This window comes from Heptranchias perlo, chromosome 21 (genome assembly GCF_035084215.1).
Source record: "Heptranchias perlo isolate sHepPer1 chromosome 21, sHepPer1.hap1, whole genome shotgun sequence".
NCBI lineage: Eukaryota > Metazoa > Chordata > Chondrichthyes > Hexanchiformes > Hexanchidae > Heptranchias > Heptranchias perlo.
This window is the reverse complement of record NC_090345.1, coordinates 44,159,744-44,180,397: the sequence shown is the minus strand read 5'-3', so window position 1 is coordinate 44,180,397 and position 20,654 is coordinate 44,159,744.

The following is a 20,654-nucleotide window of genomic DNA, read 5'->3' as shown; positions in this document are numbered from 1 at the left end:
AGTCTCTCCAACCATTCTCTGCTACATGCCAAATCTGCTTGGGCCTTGAGGTACACTCTACGGAAACAGAAGAGAGCGACATTTTAATATTGTAATTAGACGCTAGTGACCACGTGAGTCATTTGTCATGATTCTCCCCTGGAATGTGCTGTAGCTTAAGTTGAACGCTATAGAATTGGCCTTTTGGGGCAGGCACATTCTGAGCTGACAGGAGGTCAACATGTAAAAGGGAGGGGAATCTGCTGTTTTTGGAAAAGAATATCTGAACGTGTAAATTTTCTACAGATTTATGCTAGGTATTATTTTCAATGTTATTTTTGGAGGCCAGGAGTCTTTAGTTGCTAGAATTACAGTTTTTGGAAATGAGGATTCCTCTTTTTCAGTGTTGTTTGGAGGATGAGGAAGAGGATGCTCGGTAGATCAGATCTTGTCAAGGTGGATTGCCTGAACCCACACTTACCCACAGTTACAGTCTGCAGGTTTGTAGCAGTTTAATACGACTGAATGGCTTGCTACGCCTTAACAGAGGGCAGTTAAGTGTCAACCACAGGCAGAGGCACATCTACCTTGGAAAGTTGGAGGGAAACTGCCCTCACGGGCTCTGGTTCATTAGGGAGGCCGTGACAAAATTGTGCTGTCTCCTGGAATCCGACCTCAAGCCAACCTCCACCACATGGACCGTAGTAAACGATGGTGCTCGGACAGCATTGTTCTTTTAAATACAGAACCCCCACCCCCACCCCGCAACCCCCAGTGAGGTCCCAAATCCTTAACTGAGGAAGGACATGTGCTGGTCCCTCAAGTCAGAAGGTTTCTGTTTCTCCGGTGCCTCCAATGCCTGCCCCTGCTCACTTGAGCTCTGATTCACCAGCGAGCCCTTCTCAACCCATTATCTAAATCCCCTAGGGTAGACGTACTTGTGTTGGTGTTTGCAATCGATGGAACGAGTGACAGTGAATGCTGTGAGGTGCTGGCTTAGCGGCTGCCACTTGGCTCTGTTGCTTGTTTTGGGGGCAGCCTAAACAACCAGAAGCAGGACATATGTTGCAATGGTGGCTGAAAAATGTCCCCTGAAAACAGAGTTCACAGAGCGTGTGTCTCGCCTTAAAGTATGTGTGTGAGTGAGTGTAGGAAGAATAACAAGAAAAGGGTGGTCATGCCCTGAGCTCCAGGGAGTCCTTTGGTTCCATCACTTTCTCTCTGTTCTCAGGTACCAACATGGCCTGTATTGTTCCAGGGATCTGAAGTGAGGGGGCCCCTCCTCCAGTTCGGGTCTGCTCCCTTCTATTAAGTGCCGTCTTGTTCTCCAAACAGAGGAGTAGCACCGAGACATTGGAACTTTGAAGAGCGTGTAGTCAATTGATAATCGAGCGGCCACCCAGCATCCCAGCTAGCGGGTGAGTAAATGAACACGCATCGCGCAGGGTAGTTAGATGATGAGCTTTCCTTGGGCGGACAATTTTTCCAAACGGTCTTACGACAGTTTGAAATGGCAGACATAAGAACAACAATCATTTATATAGTGTCTTTAATGTAGTAAAACGTCCCAGGACGCTTCACCGCTACGTTATCAGATGAAATTTGACAACGAGCCACATCATAGTATCGTAGTAGGTTCAGCACAGGGGGAGGCCATTCAGCCCATCGTGCCTGAGCCGGCTCTTTGAAAGAGCTATCCAATCAATCCCATTCCCCTGCTCTTTCCCCATAGCCCTGTAAATTTTTTCACTTCAAGTATTTATCCAATTCCCTTTTGAAAGTTATTATTGAATCTGCTTCCACCACTCTTTCAGGCAGTGCATTCCAGATCATTACAACTCTATACATAAATAAAGGTTTCCTCATATCGCCTTGGCTCTTCTGCCGGTTGCCGTAAATCTGTGTCCCCTGATTACCGACCCTTCTGCCGCTGGAAACAGTTTCTCTTTATTTACTCTATCAAAACCGTTAATGATTTTGAACACTTTGATCAAATCTCCCCTTAACTTCTCTATTCTAGTAAATCTCTTCTGCACCCTCTCTAAGGCCTTGACATCCTTCCTAAAGTGTGATGCCCAGAATTGAACACATGACTCCAGCTGAGGCCCAACCAGTGTTTTATGAAGATTTAGCATAATTTCCTTGCTTTTGTACTCTATGCCTCTATTAATAAAGCCCAGGATCCCATATGCTTTTTTAACAGCCTTCTCAACCTGTCCTGCCACCTTCAAAGATTTGTTTACATATACCCCCCAGGTCTCTCTGTTCCTGCACCCTCTTTAAAATTGTATGATTTAGTTTATATTGCCTCTCCTCATTCTTCCTGTCAAAATGCATCACTTCACACTTCTCTGTGTTAAATTTCATCTGCCATGTGTCTGCCCATAAGGAGATATTAGGACAGGTGACCAAAAGCTTGGTCAAAGAGGTAGGTTTTAAGAGCGTCTTAAAGGAGGAGAGAGAGGTTCAGGGAGGACCTAGAGGGCTGAAGGCTCAGCCGCCAATGGTGGGGTGAAGGAAATCGGGGTGTCCTGCTGCGGATGGGCAGGTATGTGAAGTTGGAAGGAGGTGTTTTCTGAAGGCAGTCTCAGTCAAGGTGTAACAATGTGAAAGGAAACTTTTAGTGGCCTGCATGTTTTGCCCATCTACTTGATACAGCTCCATGGGGGTTAGTATTAGGCTTTCTGAGGCTATTAACCTTTTTCCTCAGCTGCCTCCGGGTCTTCTCACATTTACCTTGGCAGCCACCTCCTGTCAAGCAGCCAATACATTTCTTCTGAGAGGAGGGTGCTAAAGAGGGCAACCTTCCCTTGCTGCATTTCTTCTAACAGGACCTCCAAACATGCATCCAAAAATGGAACAGAATTGCTTTTTCCTGCAGCCGTTTCCCCCTTCTCTGCCCGGCAACAATCTTAAAGGTGCTACATCAATGCTGTAAGCATAGGAAGCCTGGCCCAAACTAGTGCAGCACATGGCCTTCGCACAGCTAGCCAAATAGTTCCACAGAGTACCTCAGGAAAAAAAATTCAGCTTTAGTATTCCATTAATATTTGCCATGCTGAGTGCAGGGAGATTACCCTCTTTCTTTCAAATTTGTCTCAGGATAAGAAACCCAGAGAGCTGCACCTGTCTAGGTAGATTGTAAAACCGGAGGCGCAAACAAGAAAAGATAAGGATGATAAAAGGCAATTTGGCCCATCTTAACTGATCCCTCTCGTATCCACATGCATTTTCAGCACCCCTAATATTTTCCTCTGCATGACCCCAGCCGATCGATTATTCCAAACATTTATTGCTCTTTGAGTAAAGAAGTTCTTTGTAATATCTGTTTTAGATTTACGTTCCACTCGTTTAAATTTATGTCCTCAGGTCCTACCTTCCTGCCTTACTTTGAAGTAAACTAACTGGGGCGGGGGGAGGGAGGACTGCACCTAGTTAACTATCAACATATGATCTTTAGGAACCTGCATTTGACTGCCATTCTTACAAGTCTTGCATGAATTCTCATAGAGAAAGGCATTAAGCCTGCCAGCTCCAGCCAGGATGTGATACTATGGGAACCAGGAGGGGAATAACTGCAGTGGTCATCCTTCATGAACACATCTGGCTTTGACAGTCAGGTAATAGTACTTCATGTTCAGGTCAAACTCTGATTTGATGGAGTTTGTTTGATCCACAAATTAACATATGTTCCGTACTCAGCCAAGAGGTTCGGCATGTGATATAAATGTCTTTAAGATTGTGGGAGCTCAGATCAAAGCATGGGCATTTGTACATCCAGTTACATCGAAACTACAGCACAGACACAGGCCATTCGGCCCAACTGGTCTATGCCGACGTTTATGCCCCACACGAGCCTCTTCCCATCTCTCTTCATCTAATCCTGTCAGGATACCCTTCTATTCCTTTCTCCCTCATGTGCTTATCGAGCTTCCCTTTAAATGCATCTATGCTATTTGCCTCAACTACTCCTTGTGGTAGCGAGTTCCACATTCTAGCCACTCTCTGGGTAAAGAAGTTTCTCCTGAATTCCCTATTGGATTTATTAGCGACTATTTTATATTTATGACCTCTAGTTTTGGACTTCCCCACAAGTGGAAACATTTTCTGTACGTCTACCCTATCAAACCCTATAATTATCTTAAAGACCTCTATCAGATCACCCCTCAGCCTTCTCTTTCATGGAAAAAAGAGCCCCATTTGTTCAGCCTTTCCTGATAAGTATATCCTCTCAGTTCTGGTATCATCCTTGTCAATCTTTTTTGCACCGTCTCCAAAACGTCTATATCCTTCCTATAATATGGAGCCCACAACTGTGCACTTTACTCCAAGTGTGGTCTAACTAAGGTTCGAAACAAGTTTAACATAACTTCTGTGCTTTTCAATTCTATCCCTGTAGAAATGAACCCCTGTGCTTGGTTTGCTTTTTAATGGCCTTATTAACCTGTGTCGCTACTTTTAACGATTTGTGTAACTGTCCCCCGAGATCCTTTTGCTCCTTTACCCCATTTAGACTCTTACTATCCAAGCAGTACGTGGCCTTATTATTTTTCCTACCAAAATGTAACACCTCACACTTATCTATATTGAAATTCATTTGCCAATTACACGTCCATTCTGCAAGTTTATTAACGTCTTTTTGTATTTTGTCGCAGTCTCCCTCAGTATTAACTACAACCCTCCAATTTGGTGTCATCCGCAAAGACCTTGGAACTGGCTTTGAAACAGGAAACTCAAGCACCCTGAGCACATCTGTCTACACTACTTACAAGGGAAGCCCAGCTTCCTTGAATTATAAATCCTGATTATAATACCAATCTATAATATGGACTGAGCATTGACAGCAGGAATGGGTAACCAGCCCCTCTTGAGGTGCGTTCGGCTCTTCGTGGCTCTTTGCACTGATCTCCGTGCAGACTCCCCCCGCCGCCCCCCCCACCCCCGTAAAAGCCCCAATGGCTGACTCTGCATGCCGCAATCGTGGCTGACCTACCCCCCCAAGCCCTGATCTCTTGCTCCCTCCTGATTGCTGGGGACCGTCCGCAAGGGTCCCCCGGCTGCTGGTGTTCCCGCCCGGCAGCCGGCTAGCTTGTCAAAATTATAACGAGGTCTTGCTGTTAAATTCGGCAGGACCTCCGCACCTCCGGCCTTGCCGGGTTTTCCCTGAGCTACCGTGCAACCCCACACCCACCCCATAAATATCGGGGTCCTTATGTTTGTGGAGCAAACTCTTACTACAAACTTATGCATGACAGAGACTCGTGCGTTCACAATGTATCAGTGATCATTCTTGCTATGATTGATGTGTCTGCCAGGTACAGTGCCATCATACTATCACTGCCGTGTCAACACAAACGAGTTAGTCTAACTTGTGAAACACATTCAGATCTGACTCCTGAGTGCACTGAAGTCAAGAGGTGTGATGTGTTTAGATACTCTGACACTACTTGAACTTTGCACCGAATGTAGTGCAACTCCAATAAAGTCACGTTGTAAAAATACCCTAGAATGTATGTGGAGCTCCTGGGCACCTTTTGGACTTTGTGTAGAATTGTTTTTTTTTTACATAACTGAATCTTTTAGGGACCTAAAGGTTTTTCAAATTTGCATTCAATCACAAACCCCAAGCTCTTTTCAGGCCTCTCTCCTGGTGGATGGGTTTGAGGGATTCATTACACATCTAAAAAGTTGTGTGTATCATGGACACAGCCTCCTGCTTGACCAGTTCCATTTCTCGTTCAGCAAACCTGGGCTTCTTAGCTTTCCTCTCCTCCATGGGATGTTGCCATTATTTTCCAATCAGCACAAGTGACTATGCTACCACTTCATCTCCAGCTCCTTCAGATAATTACTAGTAATTACTGGTAATTACTGGTGATGCCGAAAGACTGAGTAACTTAACCTGCCACTCGTGGTAAGGTGTGGCTGATTGAAACAATCAGTGTTAGCAACTTGACAATAAATGTATGTATTCAATTCTAACAAAACTGTCTAAAGTTCCTTTATGCCCAACAGAAATATGTCCCCAGGTTCTTAGAGTTTATTAAATAATAACAATTGACATTATTTATACATCTATTAATGGGTCGGGGTGAGCTATGTCTCTCATTTCAATGGGGGGCAGCCAAACTAAGATCATTTCCCACTTTTCAAATAGTAATGTTCTTCTTTCAACACAAACAAACAGAAACCTGAATAAGAGTTGTTTAGACAGGGATAAAATGATAAATAATCCCCCACAGGCTTAATTTGGCAGCCAGTAACACTAACCAGAACAGAATCGAATATACTTCATTTGAAGTCTGCAGCTACTCACCAGCCAAAAATATTATGAACGTGCTAACAAAGCTTTAGAAAACAAATTCCCAGTAACTGGATCATTGGCTTAAAGGGGAACATTTGTACAGCAGTAATTATTTAAATGTGATGTTTTCAAATCCCCTTGTTGGTTCAGTGTGTTCATCTGGTCAGTAGCTGAGCTAGATAAACCAGGAAAGTCCCAGATTTGATCCTTGAACTGTGCTGAGTTAGCTGATCCCAGCCAAAGGGACCATAGAGTTTCTACAGTTGACCTTAGTGCCCTTAGGTGAGGGAGGGGGAAAGTGGGCTGGAGTTCTTGCTGTAGCTGATCACAGGCTCTAGCCCCTTTGTGTCAGCCGTGGCTCAGTGGGTAGCACTCTCGCCTCTGAGTCAGAAGGTTGTGGGTTCAAGCTCCACTCCAGATATTTGAGCACGAAATCTAGGCTGACACTCCAGCGCAGTGCTGCACTGTTGGAGGTGCTGTCTTTCGGCTGAGATGTTAAACTGAGACTCAATCTGCCCTTTCAGGTGGACGTAAAAGATCCCATGGACAGGTGAAAGAGAGAAACCAGGAAATTATAGAGCTGTTAGTCTAACATCTGTTGTGAGGAAATTATTGGAATCTATAATTAAGGAAAGAGTGACTGAGCAGTTAGAGAAATTTGAACTGATTAGAGAGAACCAATGTGGATTTGCAACGGGTAGGTCATGTCTAACGAACCCAATTGAAATTTTTGAGGAAGGAACTAAAGTAGTAAGCAGGGAAATGTCTATAGATGTAGTTTATATGGATTTCCAGAAGGCATTCAGTAAGGTTCCACATAAGAGACTGTTAGCTAAAATTAAAGCTCATGGAGTTGAAGGCAAATTATTGACCTGTTTAGGAGATTGGTTGGGCGGTAGAAGATAGAGAGTAGGGATAATGGGTATGTACTCGAATTGGAAGAAAGTGACTAGTTGTGTCCCACAAGGATCTGCTGGGGTCTCAACCATTCACTATATTGATTAATTACTTAGATAACACAATAGAGAGCCATATATCCGAGTTTGCTGATGACACAAAGATTGGTGGCATAGTAAGTAGTGTACATGGGAGCATAAAATTACAAAGAGACATTGATAAATTAAGTGAGTGGGCAAAACTATGGCAGATGGATTTCAACACATGTAAGTGTGAGGTCATCCATTTTGGACCAAAAAAGGATAGATCCGAGTATTTTTTAAATGGTGCAAAGCTAGGAACGGTGGAGGTCCAAAGAGATTTAGAGGTCTGTATACACAGATCACTAAAATGTAGTCAGGTGCAAAAGATAATCACAAAGGCTAATGGAATGTTAACCTTTATAACTAGAGGGCTACAATATAAAGGGGAGGAAGTTTTGCTACAGCTATACAAAGCCCTGGTTAGACCACATCTGGAGTATTGTGTATAGTTCTGGGCACCGCACCTTAGACATGATATATTGGCCATAGAAGGAGTGCAGCACGGATTCATCAGAATGTTACCAGGGCTCCAAGAATTAGATTATGAGGAGAGATTACATAAACTAGGCTTGTATTCCCTGGAAGGTTAAGGAGTGATTTGATTGAGGTTTTTAGGATTTTGAAAGGAATTGATAGGATAGATAGAGAGAAACTATTTCCACTGGTGGGGGAGTCTAGGACAAGGGGACATAACCTTGAAATCAGAGTCAGGGCATTCAGGAGAGAAGTTAGGAAACACTTCTTCAAGCAAAGAGTGGTAGAAGTGTGGAACTCTCGCCCACAAAAAGTAGATGTTAGCTCAATTAATAATTTTAAATCTGAGATTGATAGATTTTTTACTAGCCAAAGGCATTAAGGGATATGGCACCAAGGCGGGTGGATGGAGTTAGGATACAGATCAGCCATGATCTCATTGAATGGCGGAACAGGCTCAAGGGGCTGAATGGCCCACTCCTGTTCCCATGTTCCTATTTCGAAGAAGATCAGGGGAGTTCTCCCCAGTGTCCTATAATATATATCCCTCAACCAACATCACTAAAACAGATTTTCTGGTCATTGTCACATTGCTGTATGTGGGATCTTGCTATGCGCAAATTGTATGCCGCATTTCCTACATTGCAAACAGTATTTAACCAGGAAAATTGCTAACTTCAGTATTTTTCATCCCAAAAGTTCTCTGGATCTGGTGTTAAACTTCAAAAGTACTTCATTGGCTGTAGTTCTTTGGGATGTTGTGAAAAACACTATATAAATACAAGCTCTTTCTTTAACATAAACAGATTCTTTTAAATCCACGCACATTTGAAAACATGACTAAAATGAAAATTAAAACACAACTTTCCAAATTAATAATATTGATGTTAAACACGTGGTTGTTTACTTTGAGACATTTTCAAATGGGGAAAGAAATCCTGTTTCTTCTCCCTCACCTGAGCCATGTTATTTAACCTTTGGTTGAAAAGAACAGAAGATGGCCAGATTACAGGTTAAAGAAAAAGCAGAAAGTTGCTGGAAATCGGAAACAAAACCAGGAAATGGTGGAAACACTCAGCAGAACGGTTAACATTTGTGAAGAGAACAGACAAGTTAATTTTTCAGGTGTCAGACAAATGAGCTCATCAAGTTGTAATGAAGGGTCCCAATCCCAAACATTAACTCATCCCTTCTCTCCACAGATGCTGACTGACCTGCTGAATGATTCCCGCATTTCCTGCTTTTGTTTTGAGGTAATCACGAGCACTGATTGACACTGGGAAATAAAACACTGTCCTTTCACCTCTGGCACCTGGATTCATATCCTGCCCAGAATGGAGGGATGAAGTTGTGATTGCCTCTGCTAAAATGAAGCCCACACATAAAGTGATTTGGGCCATTTCAACAATAACTTGCATCAATATAGCCCCTCTCACGTATTAAAACGTCCCGAGGTCCTTCACAGGAGCATAATCAGACAAAAAATTGACTCCAAGCCAAAGAAGGAGAAATTAGGACAGGTGACCAAAAGCTTGGTCATAGAGGTAGGTTTTAAGGAGGGTCTTAAAGGAGGAGAGAGAGGTAGAGAGGCGGAGAGGTTTAGGGAGGGAATTCCAGAGCTTGGGGCCTAGATGGCTGAAGGCATGTCTGCCAATGGTGGGGTGAAGGAAGTGGGGGACGGACAACCCAGTTCCTAGTGAGTATAGGTCCACAGTACAAAATTACACAAAATTTGAAAGTCAATTAGTAATCTTACTCAGACATCATTAGGGTGACTGTGTGGGAAATTAAATATTTGCACAGCTGCAGTAGGGGGAGCTCTTCCGAGCTTGGGAGTAAACGGCATTATTGGTACAGAGTAGACTGTGATTTACTCTATTTACCTGAACTGAATACTTAATGCTGACACCAAGTGGAAAAATTCCATTTATCAACACATTCTCCTATTCCAAAATTATTTTCAAAAACAATGGCTACGGGTACTGTAGGGTGGTGGCTATGGCCCTGATTTAGTAACCTAAGAGATTGTGAGTTCACAATCCCACCAAGGCAAGTTGTCAAACTGCTAATTTGTGGGCTAACGCCAAGGAAAATGCCAACAACAACTTGCATTTATATAGTGCCTTTACCGTAGTAAAATGCCCCAAGGCGCTTCACAGCAGCGACTATCAAACAAAATTTGACACCGAGCCACATATTAGGACAAGTGACCAAAAGCTTGGTCAAAGAGATAAATTTTAAGGAGCGTCTTAAAGGAGGAGAGGGGGAGAGGTTTTGGGAGGGAATTCAAAACACCTGGGTTGTTGTAAAAACCCAACTGGTTCATTAATATCCTCCAGGTAAAGGAATCCTTACCTAATCTGACCTACATGACTGATTCACACTATATGGTTGACTCTTAATGCCCTCTCAAGTGGCCTAGCAATCCTCTCAGTTGTACAGATCACTAAGAAGTCCCACGGCCATCTTCTCAGGATAATATTGTCCAATAGAAATTGCTGACTAGCCACAGACGTTGCTACGGTGACACTGTTTTAGCCACAGCACTAATTTTAGTAGAAAACGCTGTACTCACAATACAGGTAATTATACTTCACGTGTATATTTACTTAAGCATCTAGCACCATTCAGTAACCATGGAAGTAAAGCACTCACTGCTTTTAGCTTTGCCATTATGCCAACAAACGCACAAAGTGGTTAAATTTCACATGCATATGCCGTGCGAATACGAGTATTGAGATCACATGCCCAACGATGGTGTCTATTACCCATTTTTTATTTACTAATCAGAAATGCAATTAGCCACTTCTGGATTCCTAATTAGCCAAATATGGCTAGTGGCTAACCTATTGGACAACACGGAACTAGGGGATGGGCAACAAATGGAGCTTTGCCAAGAACAAATTAAGAAAAAAAATCTTTAATTTTTCCTTTGGAATTTCTGATTTAGCTTAATGAATTTGTCCTTCACCTATAACTTGGAATAGGAAATACTAACGGAAAAGGACAGCGATCTACCCTTGCGTACCGATACACATAAGACAAAAACGGTGAGAAAAGACCATCAGGCTCAGTGATACCCGCCCTTTCCATTAGATCAGGCAAGCTCCGTGCATCACCCTTCCTGGATGAAAGTCATACCCTTATCACTCCAGCAACTCCAACAATTCGATTCCCGCTAGACTATCAGGATGAAAGTTATTCAAAGTTGCTGTTTGTGGGGGAAGAGACAGAAGAATTGTGTTTTTAAAAATCTGTATTAAGCAAAAGTTTTAGTGGGATGGGAAGAGGTAATTAGAATGAGAGGAGGCTCGTGTGGAGTATAAACACCAGCATAGTATAAACAAGCCGGCTTGTTTCTGTGCTGTAGATTCTATGTAATTCATTGGTTGCATTCACACTGTAATTGATGCAGGGCAGAGTGGGCTGTGTGTCACCAGTGGCAAAGCAGAAGCAGTGCGATCCCACCTCCTCAAGGTGGCCTCGAACCCAATGCGAAATGCAGAACTGATGCCAGTTCAGCTGTAATTATACTGTAATTCTTGCATTTCTGGGAAGCAGAAACTGTTTTGAAGTGACGCGACATATGCAGTGTAACTTCTTCACTAGACTCTGGATCTGTTCCACAATGGGAACACATGCTTTACAACAGGCATTAGGCCCCTCATTAACATTTTCACGTAGCTTAATGCCTGTTTTAGGCGGCGGCATGGGAACGCCTAAAAATTGGGCCTGACGAATGTAGCAGTGGGCCCAATGCCTGTGCAGATTGAGCGCAGGCCATCCCACTGCTAAATTGGTACGCTTTGCACCTGTTTTACACCTGAAAAACCGACACAATGCATACCAATTTCTACCCCTTTAACTTAGAGTCAAATACATCCCTTTTTCTTAAAAAACATGTCAGCAGTTTCAAGGCTTTAGTAGGTTCCAGCTGCTAGGAGTTTAACTTGCATAAGTAAATTAGGTGTATGGAGCAACAGGTGTAAACAAAGGGTCTGATGAAGGGTCATCGACCTGAAACATTAACTCTGTTTCTTTCTCCACAGAAGCTGCCTGACTTGCTGAGTATTTCCAGCATTTTCTGTTTTTATTTCAGATTTCCAGCATCTGGAATCGGTGTACTTTCTGTGTGAGAGGTGTGAGGTGCCTCACAGGTCTCAACTGTGCCATGTTTCGGTTGCTGGAGTATCGAAGCCTTTTTATTGACAGCTGAAAATGTTTATCCAGTCACCACTGACTCTTTGACTCACCATAACCAGCAACAGTTATTGTTCCAAGGACTTGGATAGTTAAAGGAATAAAACACAAATCTTTGAAGGTGGCCGTTATAAAAGCATACGGGATCCTTAGTTTTATTAATGGAGGCATGGAGTACAAAAGCAAGGAAGCGATGCTAAACCTTTATAAATCACTGGTTAGGCCCCAGCTGGAGTATTATCATAGACTCTCACAGCACAGAAAGAGACCATTCGGCCTGTCATGCCTGTGCTGGCTCTTTGAAAGAGCTGTCCAATGTAGTCCCACACCCCAGCATTTCTCCATAACCCTGCAAATTAGTCCTCTTCAAGTACATGTCCAATTGCCTTTTGAAAGTTCCTATGGAATCTGATTCCACCTCCCTTTCAGGTAGTGCGTTCCAGATCTTAACAACCCTCTGTGTGAAAAAATATTCTCATCATTTCCCCTCTAGTTCTTTTGCCAATTATTTTAATTGTGTGACCTTTGGTTACCGACCCACTTGCCAGAGGAAACAGTTTCTCCCTACTTGCTCTATCAAAACCCTTCATAATTTTGAATACCTCTATTAGGTCTCCTCTTAACCTTCTTTGCTGTAAGGAGAACAATCCCAGCTTCTCCAATCTCTCCACATAACTGAAGTTCCTCATCCCTGGTATCATCCTGGTAAACTTCCTCTGTACCCTCTCCAAGGCCTTGACATCCTTCCTAAAGTGTGGTGCCCAGAATTGTATACAATACTCCAGCTGAGGCCTAACCAGTGATTTGTAAAGGTTTAGCATGACTTCTTGTTTTTGTATTTAATACCCCTATTTACAGAGCCAAGTATCCCATTTCACCAGTCTGTCCATGTCCTCCAATTTGTGTCCAATTCTGGGCACTACACTTTAGGATGGATGTCAAGGCCTTGGAAAGGGTACAGAGGAGATTTACTAGAATGGCACCAGGGATGAGAGACTTTAGTCATGTGGAGGGATTGGAGAAGCTGGGATTGTCCTCCCTAGAACAGAGAAGGCTAAGAGGAGGTTTCATAGAATCATAGAAGTTTACAACATGGAAACAGGCCCTTCGGCCCAACATGTCCATGTCGCCCAGTTTATACCACCAAGCTAGTCCCAATTGCCTGCACTTGGCCCATATCCCTCTATACCCATCTTACCCATGTAACTGTCCAAATGCTTTTTAAAAGACAAAATTGTACCTGCCTCTACTACTGCCTCTGGCAGCTCGTTCCAGACACTCACCACCCTTTGAGTGAAAAAATTGCCCCTCTGGACCCTTATCTCTCCCCTCTCACCTTAAATCTATGTCCCCTCGTTATAGACTCCCCTACCTTTGGGAAAAGATTTTGACTATCTACCTTATCTATGCCCCTCATTATTTTATAGACTTCTATAAGATCACCCCTCAACCTCCTACTCTCCAGGGAAAAAAGTCCCAGTCTATCTAACCTCTCCCTATAAGTCAAACCATCAAGTCCCGGTAGCATCCTAATAAATCTTTTCTGCACTCTTTCTAGTTTAATAATATCCTTTCTATAATAGGGTGACCAGAACTGTACACAGTATTCCAAGTGTGGCCTTACCAATGTCCTGTACAACTTCAACAAGACATCCCAACTCCTGTATTCAATGTTCTGACCAATGAAACCAAGCATGCCGAATGCCTTCTTCACCACCCTATTCACCACCTGTGACTCCACTTTCAAGGAGCTATGAACCTGTACTCCTAGATCTCTTTGTTCTATACCTCTCCTCAACGCCCTACCATTAACGGAGTAGGTCCAGGCCCGATTCGATCTACCAAAATGCATTACCTCACATTTATCTAAATTAAACTCCATCTGCCATTCATCGGCCCACTGGCCTAATTTATCAAGATCCCGTTGCAATCCTAGGTAACCTTCTTCACTGTCCACAATGCCACCAATCTTGGTATCATCTGCAAACTTACTAACCATGCCTCCTAAATTCTCATCCAAATCATTAATATAAATAACAAATAACAGCGGACCCAGCACCAATCCCTGAGGCACACCGCTGGTCACAGGCCTCCAGTTTGAAAAACAACCCTCTACAACCACCCTCTGTCTTCTGTCGTCAAGCCAATTTTGTATCCAATTGGCTACCTCACCTTGGATCCCGTGAGATTTAACCTTATGTAACAACCTACCATGCGGTACCTTGTCAAAGGCTTTGCTGAAGTCCATGTAGACCACGTCTACTGCACAGCCCTCATCTATCTTCTTGGTTACCCCTTCAAAAAACTCAATCAAATTCGTGAGACATGATTTTCCTCTCACAAAACCATGCTGACTGTTCCTAATCAGTCCCTGCCTCTCCAAATGCCTGTAGATCCTGTCTTTCAGAATACCCTCTAACAACTTATCCACTACAGATGTCAGACTCACCGGTCTGTAGTTCCCAGGCTTTTCCCTGCCGCCCTTCTTAAACAAAGGCACAACATTTGCTACCCTCCAATCTTCAGGCACCTCACCTGTAGCTGTCGATGATTCAAATATCTCTGCTAGGGGACCCGCAATTTCCTCCCTAACCTCCCATAACGTCCTGGGATACATTTCATCAGGTCCCGGAGATTTATCTACCCTGATGCGCGTTAAGACTTCCAGCACCTCCCTTTCTGTAATATGTAAACTCCTCAAGACATCACTATTTATTTCCCCAAGTTCCCTAACATCCATGCCTTTCTCAACCGTAAATACCGATGTGAAATATTCATTCAGGATCTCACCCATCTCTTGTAGTTCCGCACATAGATGACCTTGTTGATCCTTAAGAGGCCCTACTCTCTCCCTAGTTAGTCTTTTGCCCTTTATGTATTTGTAGAAGCTCTTTGGCTTCTCCTTTGCCTTATCTGCCAAAGCAATCTCATGTCCCCTTTTTGCCCTCCTGATTTCTCTCTTAACTCTACTCCGTCAATCTCTATACTCTTCAAGGGATCCACTTGATCCCAGCTGCCTATGCATGTCATATGCCTCCTTCTTCTTTTTGACTAGGGCCTCAATCTTCCGAGTCATCCAAGGTTCCCTACTTCTACCAGCTTTGCCCTTCACTTTATAAGGAATGTGCTTACTCTGAACCCTGGTTAACACACTTTTGAAAGCCTCCCACTTACCAGACATCCCTTTGCCTGCCAACAGACTCTCTCAATCAACTTCTGAAAGTTCCTGTCTAATACCATCAAAATTGGCCTTTCCCCAATTTAGAATTTTAACTTTTGGGCCCGACCTATCATTCTCCATAGCTATCTTAAAACTAATGGAATTATGATCACTGGTCCCAAAGTGATCCCTCACTAACACTTCTGTCACCTGCCCTTCCTTATTTCCCAAGAGGAGGTCAAGTTTTGCCCCCTCTCTAGTCGGGCCATCCACATACTGAATGAGAAATTCCTCCTGAATACACTCAACAAATTTCTCTCCATCCAAGCCCCTAAAGCTATGGCTGTCCCAGTCAATGTTGGGAAAGTTAAAGACCCCTACTATTACCACCCTATTTTTCTTGCAGCTGTCTGTTTAATAGAGGTCAGTAACCAGAGGACACAGATTTAAGATAATTGACAAAAATGAGAATTTTTTTGACTCAAGTTATGATGTTGTGATGATCTGGAACGCACTGCCTCAAAGGGTGATGGAAGCAGATTCAGTACGAACTTTCAAGAGGGAATTTGATAAATACTTGAAAAGCAGGGCTATGGGAAAAGAGCAGGGGAATGGGATTAATTGGATAGCTCTTTCAAAGAGCCAGCACAGATACGATGGGCCGAATGGCTTCCTTCTATCCTATATGATTCTATGATTCTAACTTGTTCTTTATATAGCACGTATCACATTTCTTAGGATATCCCCAAAACACTTACAGAATCGTAGAATCTTATCGCACAGAAGGAGGCCATTCGACCCTTCGAGCCTGTGCCAGCTCTTTGAAAGAGCTGTCCAATTTAGTCCCATAACCCTGCAAATTAGTCATCTTCAAGTACATGTCCAATTGCCTTTTGAAAGTTCCTATAGAATTTGATTCCACCGCCATTTCTGGTAGTATGTTCCAGATCATAACAACTCTCCATGTGAAAAAATATCCCCATTTCCTCTCTAGTTGTTTTGCCAATTATTTTAAATCTATGACCTCTGGTTACCAACCCACTTGCCAGAGGAAACAGTTTCTCCTTACTTTATCAAAACCCCTCATAATTTTGAACACCTCTATTAAATCTCCCCTTAACCTTCTCTGCTCTTAAGAGAACAATTCCAGCTTCTCCAATCTCTCCACATAACTGAAGTCCTTCATCCTCGGTATCATCCTGGTAAATCTCCTCTCTACCTTCTCCAAGGTCTTGACCTCCTTCTTAAACATATAATGAATTACTCTAATTATGTAGGCAAACACAGGAACTATTTTCATACAGCAATGCCGCAAAAATACCAAGGAGATGAATGAGGAGTTAATCTACTTTTGGTGATGTTGGTTGAAGGAATGATAACTGAGAGCAACTCCTTGCATTTCTTCTATGAGATTGTTAATGTTCAACTTAACCAATGGGGCAGGTTAACATTTGGTGGACAGTCACTCCAGTGCCGCACTTGTACAAGTACTGCACTGAAGTCAGCCTCGATTTGTCCAGAATGAGGCTTGAACCTATGACCTTTGACTCAGAAGTGCCAACAAAGCCGAGCTGACGAATATATAACATTTGACTCTTAAAAAGATACTACAGATCTGCTGTTATGGTACATATATTAACTTTGAAGGTTGCATTACATCAGTGTTGTCCAATGGATACCGGTGACTTGCCATAGCTGTGGCTCTGGCGACTCTAGTTCAGCCACATGCATTGCTTTTAGTAGAAAACATGTCAACGCAATCCAGGTACACGTACTTCACGTGTGTATTTCTTAACAAACATCTACCACCATTCAGTGCAAAATATTACAGCCTTATTCTTCCATGAATTTATCAGACATAGCACATGTTAGTGCAACTCCTAGGTTTTTGTTCAGCAGTTGCAAGCAAAACTCTGACCTCATCAGAGTGATTGCTGAGAATGTTGACTTGCACAATAAGACCCTCCAGGCCTGCCCCCACTCTCCATCCAGACCTGGCCCCCCGTTCTCCATCCAGACCCGGCCTCCCACTCTCCATCGAGACCCGGCCTCCCACTCTCCATCCAGACCCGGCCTCCCACTCTCCATCCAGACCCGGACCCCACTCTCCATCCAGATCAGACCCCCCAATCTTCATCCAGACCCGGCCCCCCGTTCTCCATCCAGACCTGGTCCCCCGTTCTCCATCCAGACCAGACCCCGCTCTCCATCCAGACCTGGCCCCCCGTTCTCCATCCAGACCCGGCCCCCCGTTCTCCATCCAGACCCGGCCCCCCGTTCTCCATCCAGACCCGGCCCCCCACTTTCCATCCAGACCCAGACCCCACTCTCCATCCAGACCAGACCCCCCACTCTTCATCCAGACCTGGTCCCCCGTTCTCCATCCAGACCAGACCCCGCTCTCCATCCAGACCTGGCCCCCCGCTCTCCATCCAGACCTGGCCCCCCGTTCTCCATCCAGACCAGAACCCGCTCTCCATCCAGACCTGACCCCACTCTCCATCCAGACCCTGTCCCACTCTCCATCCAGACCCTGTCCCGCTCTCCATCCAGACCCGACCCAGCTCTCCATCCAGACCCGACCCAGCTCTCCATCCAGACCCGACCCAGCTCTCCATCCAGACCCGACCCAGCTCTCCATCCAGACCAGACCCAGCTCTCCATCCAGACCCGGGTCCCTCTGCTGCCAGAATGTAGGTGGATGCTGCTTGCCCTTTGCCATGACGTGCCCTGTTGGAGCTGCTCGTTAATGGCTGGGCTTGCTTTCTTCTGCTGGCCTAGAGCGGTTATTCTGATTGGTCAATCTGACCATGCAGACAGCTTCTCTCTCCATACAATGTTGCTGGTGTTTCCATGGGGCGTTTTCACCCGTGTAGTGCACTGGGGTGAATTTTCACAATCGAAATAAAAATCGGGCAGGGTGTAAAATGGACAGAGTGTAAGTCAGGCAGGGTGTAAAATGGACAGAGTGTAAGTCAGGCAGGGTGTAAAATGGGCAGAGTGTAAGTCAGGCAGGGTGTAAAATGGGCAGAGTGTAAGTCAGGCAGGGTGTAAAATGGGCAGAGTGTAAGTCAGGCAGGGTGTAAAATGGGCAGAGTGTAAGTCAGGCAGGGTGTAAAATGGGCAGAGTGTCAGTCAGGCAGGGTGTAAAGTGGGCAGAGTGTAAGTCAGGCAGGGTGTAAATCGGGCAATCGATCTGCTGCCGCACGGCAATAAAAGTGAAATTCACCTCACTATTTAAGCAGACAACCAATTGGCAGTAACTAAGGCAGTAAAGCACTCACAGTGATCAATAAACACTGGCACATTCTGCTTTTCCTCTTACCATTTTACCAATAAAGGCACAAACGTGTGTTGTGCGACCATGAGGATTGAGATCACACCCCCAACAACGGTGTCTATTACTCATTTTTTGTTTACTGATCAGAAATGCAATTAACCACATCTGGATTCTCAATTGTGGCTAACCTATTGGACAACACTGCTCGAGGTTCATATCCTAAACTGGTGCCAACTCAGATGTGGAGAGAGGCACACAGCAGTGTTTATGTAATTAAGATCTGGAAATTACCAGTGTGAGTCAACTGTCCTGGCATTTTATTTCATTTAGCTGATGCAGGACTTTTTTTTCAGCAGAGTCAACAGCAGGGTCATGAGATTTTTTTAAAGGTGAGGCGTAAAGTTCAGCAACAGGTGGATTTGGAAGTAGGGATGTTTGTTTGAGAGGGGGATAGTCACCAGGCAATGGAGCGCGTGTCTAACGTAGCAGGAAGTATCTCGCTAAAAAGGGAGTTTAAACCAACTCATTCATAAATACTTCCCAATGCTACAGGAGCAGTCAAATAAAGGGGAAAAGTATGATTCAAAGCAGCTTGAGCACTCTCTCCCTGTACAATTGGATAAAGTGAGAGGCACTGGTGTACTTAACACACACACATAGAAATATACAGTCGCTTCTGTCCCAATAAACAACAAGGCTTTGGTTCCACTTCTGCAGGAGGCAGCACTGACTGGGGTCGATTCCCAATCCGATGCTCGTTCAGTCGGTAGCAGTGCTCGGGATTCCCCGGGGAGAGAGAGAGATTTGGTTCATTCCACCGCACCCAATATGTGGCAATAAGTCGCCCTGCTCGCTTGCACCGATCACTTTGCTGCCATCTAGTTTGGGAACTGTTCCATTGCTGGAGAGAGAGAGAGGGAGAGGGGAGGCGGCACCGTTTTGTTACCTGCAGTGAATATCCTGGCTCACCATTCCATGCTGGGATAGGACTACTGTACTGCCCCCCCTTTTTAAATCTCAGTGCAGAGTGTCGGTGCATTTGGAAAGATTCCCTCCTCCCGCTCTCTCTCCCTCCAACAAACATACTTTTTTTTTTGAAAGTGAAACGAGTGAGAGTTGACTGTCTGGACTGAGAGTGAAGATCAGAAACATGGCCTCCTCCCCTCCCGGAGACACGGACGGGCTCCCCGAACAGGTGAGAAGAGACCCTGGGATCGTTCCGGCTCCGTGCACTCTTGTTAAAACTGTTTGTACCCGGGCTCCGCTCTTGTGTCTGTCTCCCTGGTTTTACCTCTTCCTCTGCTCTCGCTTTTGGCTTCTGTCTGTAGCACACCCATCAACTTTTTGCAGAAGCAAAAATATCCCCTGAACGTTTTTAGAAGTTTCTTTTTTTAAAAAAAAATCTCTGATTTGAAAAAGAGTATAAAATGTCCAAAGTAATCGCTCCCTTCGGTTGCAATGACTCCTTTTCAACGCTGTGTTCAGTTCTATCAAAATGCAGGTGGTATAATGTGTATTTTTTTTTTCAATTCCCAATTTTATTCCGCATTCTTGCATTTACCCATCTCCAGTGGATATAGTTTGCACTTCAGTGCGTGTGTTTTAAGTGACATTGAACTTGTACTTGCAAGCAACAGGTATCCCGCAGCGTTTCCTGGAAAGGGAGTTAAGCTAGGAATCCAGGTGTGCTGTACATAAATTTACACAAGTCCTGTCTCCAGTACATCAGCCTTCAGTTAAAGGGGCATCTCCGAGCCGTGACAAGCAGCCCACAGTTTGGCAGAATCCACCCTCTCACTTCCTCCCACTCGTGTTTTCTGTATAGTGCAACTGTAGTTCGCTCAGTTTTAGACAAATGTGCTTTTTGATCTCACCAACCTATTTTAAGGGATTAACGAGGTGGGATTCCGTCTTTCAGAGGCTCCCTTCCCATTCTCTACTCTTCCGTACAGTGAAATAAAAATAGATATTGAAAAGCAGTTTCACTCCGCACCTGGTATTTGCTCCGAGGGGTAAGTTTTAGCACAGAAATTAGTTTTACTCCCACTCCACCTCTACTTTTACATATTTCTGCATTCTACTCAAGCACAAGTAGAAACTGCTTCTCTCAATAGTCCTTACTTTAAACTCTGCAGTTCCCAATTGCACTTCATGTTCAGAGAAACTCCTTTCCACTTATTGTAAATTACCTTTATTGTAGTGAAACAGGTTATTGGCCCTTGTACTGTCTCAACCCCAAGTACCACGCTGGCTATGGAGTGCAAACATTTCAGGAAT